Source organism: Neopelma chrysocephalum, unplaced genomic scaffold (assembly GCF_003984885.1).
Source record: "Neopelma chrysocephalum unplaced genomic scaffold, ASM398488v2 Primary Assembly neopelma1_130, whole genome shotgun sequence".
NCBI classification, from domain to species: Eukaryota; Metazoa; Chordata; class Aves; order Passeriformes; family Pipridae; genus Neopelma; species Neopelma chrysocephalum.
The window spans coordinates 498,894-503,275 of NW_020897792.1; the positions used below are offsets into that span (position 1 = coordinate 498,894).

At 53.3% G+C, this 4,382-nt stretch overlaps 1 long non-coding RNA gene across 1 annotated transcript; it reads right to left on the reverse strand.

The window, feature by feature from the left end:
- Positions 1–759: 759 nt before the first annotated feature.
- Positions 760–4,382, reverse strand: LOC113975000. The gene is made up of 3 exons (XR_003536732.1): positions 4,161–4,382; positions 1,751–1,904; positions 760–946 (listed from the first exon to the last, which is right to left on the reverse strand). It is a non-coding gene; the product is annotated as an uncharacterized LOC113975000 (long non-coding RNA).

The following is a 4,382-nucleotide window of genomic DNA, read 5'->3' on the forward strand; positions in this document are numbered from 1 at the left end:
GTCAGGGAGTTGTAGACAGTGAGAAGGTCCCCCCTGAGCCTCCTTTTTCCTGGTGGCCTCCATCCAGCTTCTCCATAGCAACATCTAGACATCCAATATAGATGTGTCCCAAAACTGCCTTTGTTAAATGCCGCCTCTCTCTACCACAGAGAAGCATTTTCAGGAAAAATCCCAGCTTGATCCCAGGCTGGGTGGTTCGTGTTCATGCAGTGACAGCAGCTCACCTTTAGCTGGTATTCCCAGGCTCTTTCCTACACTGCCATTGCCCCAATCCTTGTGCACCTGAGTCCTTTTAGCCTGTGGTGGGATAAGACGGGGATGAGAGACCTAAAGGGGCTCCAAGAGAGCTGGGGAGGGACTTTGGACATGGGCATGGAGTGCCAGGACAAGAGGGAATGGCTTCCCACTGCCAGAGGGCAGGGTTAGATAAGACATTGGGAAGAAATAATTAATCTCTATATTAAACAGAGCTTTCAGTCACTTGGAATCCCTTATCCAAGTTCTGAACACCATGGAACTGGGGAGCTGGGTGCGTGGGTCGCTGTCCTGCCCCCGGGCAAGCCCTGCTTGGGGTTTTTCCCCTTGCCATCCTTGATTTACAAGAGTGGTGCCTTGGCTGAGGATGCTGATGAGCTGATGTTGGGACACGGTTCCAGGAAAGGCAAATCCATTAATCAAAGTGCTCCCAGTTCGAGGCAGGTGAAGCACCAATAAATATCGAACGGAGCGAGTGAATCAGACTCCAAAGTAGTTTAATAAATAAATGGCTATTAAAGAAATATATATCTGCAGGTGCTCGTGCCAACCCTCCTGGAGGCCCAGTCCAGGTCTGAATCACAGCTAAGAGTGCCCAGCTCCGTCCTCCCAGGCTGACATCCCAGAGGATAAAGGTCCAAGGCACATTGCAGGCTGCACAGACGCGGGTCAATGGGAAGGGAAGTGCTGTCTGGCAAAGAAACGAGCTGCTAATTTATTGAAATGCTTTGGAAAATAATTGCATTTGGAAGCCTTCAGCTGTCCTGGGTTTGTGCCTTCGTGCAGGACTGGAACTTCAAGAGATGGGACATAAAAGGGAGTGGAAAAGCAAAGAGATCTTTGAAGCTGGGGCGGGAGAGCACGCGATCAAACGGAGCCAAACTCCCGGCTCCCACCCCACGCAGGCAAAGCTTTGCAGCTCCCGTGGACGAGCAAATTGGGAACAAATCAGCCCTGTTTGTTTTCGTGGGGGTGAGAAACACCTCCTAACCTGGCAGCAATTCCTGTTCCTTCAGACAGCTGGCTCACAGCAAGCAGGATGCAGGGATGGGACCCTGGGAGGGAAGAGTGACCACTCCACCCGCTGTCCTGGCACATGGGGTGGGGTCACACACAAGGTCCTGCCCCACGGATTTTTCTGATTTCAGGGCTCCCCAGTTGTCACCAACATCCTCCCCAGTGGGTGCCTGCTGTCCTCCATCTACAGTGGGAATAGGGGGCTGGCTTGGGGAGGGCTGTGGAGGTGCTGCAGTGAACTCCAGCAGAGATCTGGTCTCTGAAATGCATCGGTCAGGCCTGTTTTGGCAGGATCCGTGTGGATCTGGAGGATCCTTGTGGCACAAGCTATGGAGGAACAGGCTGCTTTCAGCTTCCCTCTGCAGCACTGACAAAGAAGATAGGATAACTGCTGTGATTCCAACACAAAAGTGTTAGGGGGCTGTAAGATCAAGCAAACAAAACAAAGCCCCACAGATCAAAAGAGCTGCAGTTTTACCTGGATGCTTCCAAGTCATTTGCTTCTGATGCTGACGGGTGAGTTTTGACAGGTTTGGATCCTGGAGTGCCAAGGAGAGGAGAGCAGAGGCAGTGAAGGTGTCCACAGCATCATCCTTTCCCACCTGAGTCTCCCTGCCAGCATCTGCTCCTGCCTGCAGAAGGTGCAACCTGGTCCAGTGGAAGGTGTGGGTAGGGATTGGAATGACATGGGTTTTCAGGTCCCTCCCAGCCCAAACCATTCTGGGATTCTCTGAAGGTGCAGGAGCATGGTCCCAGCCCCCTGGGGCTCCCTATCCCTGCCCCTCCTCAGCTTGGCTGTGGCTCCTGGAGAGGAGCAGGCTCCAGAGCCCAGCCAGTGTGACATGGACCTCTAGTGACTCAGGGGACACTCCCCATTCCCCACATCTGGGGGTGACACACGTGGAGATGGAAAATGTCCTTGTGTCCTTGCTGTCCCTGTGCAGCAATTCCCAGGTGAGTTGTGGGGTGAGCTGGGTGGCACTGCCAGGCTCTGGATGGGGAAGGGGGTCCTCATCCCGTGCCATGGCTTGTCCCCCAGGCATCATAGAAGGGTTTGGGTTGGAAGGGACCTTAAAGCTCATCCAGTGCCACCCCCTGCCATGGGCAGAGACACCATCCACTATCCCAGGTTGCCCCAAGCCCCATCCAACCTGGCCTTGGACACTTCCAGGGATGGGGAACAGACAGAGCAGGATGAAAAGCAAAGGGGAGAGAGCAGCCCCGGGAAGGAATTGTGTTCATTCCCAGGAGGGAATGAACACAATTCCAGCCTCATCATCCCCAGCCCCCGCTCTGCCAGGGGTTCCCAGGCGCTCCCACAGCTCTTGCACTGAGGAGAGGGCAGAGGACAGATGGGGTCACTGCTCCAGCAGCACAAAGAGGGGTTCAGAGCTCTTCCCACTGGAGCTGCCTGGCTTCCCTCCCCCCTCCCAGTGGGTCCACTCAGTGCCACCATCCCCATCTTCCTCTTGGGCCATCCTCTGGATGGAGGTCGTTGCACAAAGCCAGAGTAATTGCCCTGCCTTGGAGGGCTCTTCTGAAAATCAGCACATTCAGGAAAAGCATCTTTGAGGTGCCCAGTGGATGGGGCCATCCCTGGCCCGGGGACAGAGCTGGTATTCAGGCTCTGCAAACAACGGGGCATTCAGCAGGAATGAAGGGACAGCAAATTCAGAAGTTAGGGGGGGGAAAAAAAGGCATCTTTTCACACAATTTGCCTCGAGGAACTCAATGTCATATGATGGGGCCAAGGGACTTGTGGGATCAAACAACTGCTGAGCTGACCTTGGATATTGGATTATCCCGAGCAAAAAATAAACGACATTAGGAACGGGAAAGCTCAATGGGTGAGCCACACATGAGCCCCAGAAACCACTTGGGCTGTTCTGTCCATCAAGGACCACGTTGGAGAAGACTTCCCGAGGAGAGACCACCTTTTCTGGGAATGGGTTCTAGGGAGCAGCCTGGATGAGGGCTCCAGGACTTCCTGCAGCTTTCCCTGAGGATCCTGGCACCAGCTGAGGAGTCAGTAAGAATCCTTTGCTAGCCACAGTGGCAACCAAGGATGCCATCAGGTTGGCAACAAGGATGGCTGTCAGGATTCTCTCCTTCCAGCCACTCCTGGAAGATTTTCCTTGTACCCACCTCCTGTTGTTCCTGGGAAGATCTTGGCTCCTCATTTCTGCACCTGCCCTGCAAGGAGATGCAGCCATCATTCAAACCATGGAACCATGAAAGGGTTTGGGTTGGAAGGCACCTTAAATCCCATCCAGTTCCACCCCCTGCCATGGGCAGGGACACCTCCCACTATCCCAGGTTGCTCCAAGCCCCGTCCAACCTGGCCTTGGACACTTCCAGGGTTGGAGTCCACAATCTCTCTGTGCAACCAGGTGCTGGGATCAGGTGTGAGCCCACATCCCAACCTCTTTGGATGGCAGGAGCAGGGGTGGCTCGAGGCCCAGGCCTGGCTCAGCCCTTCCCTGATGCAATGAATGGACCTACAGCAGTAGTGGGCTTGATTATCAAAACCAGGGGGAGGTGGGAAAACATGAAGATAAGAAAACACAGTCAGTCAGGATGAAACTAGGGCTTGGAAAGCTCAACCCTCCTTCCCAGTCCCGTTTTATATCAAAGGTTTGATCTTTTGCTTGAGGGGCAATGTCGACATTTTTTTTAATAGAAGTACAGTTGGCAAGAGGGATGGAGACTTGGGCTGGGAACTTGGAATAAAACATGTTGTTTCCCTTTTAAACTGCAGAGGGAGAAGGCAGGGAAAGGTTTAGAGCAGAGGAAGAGCTGGTGCAGTAAAATATTACCTCCAAACCCAAATATGCCAATAAAAGCCTCCAAACACCTTCAATTACTGAAGTTTCCCTATCAGTACTCACAGTATGTTAATTCTTCCCTTGGGTACCAGAGCACAGCCTGGAGAGGATTTGGGATGCTGGTGGAGCTTTCCTTGCTGGATTGAGCCATCCCAGCACATTCCCAGGCTGAGGCTTTTCAAGCTGCAGAGCTGAGGAAGGGAGGGGAGGTCACACAACCCCAGCTCTGCACCTCTGCAGGCTGGGCTTCTCTTTTTAAGCTGGTGAGACAAATGTTTTGAGAAG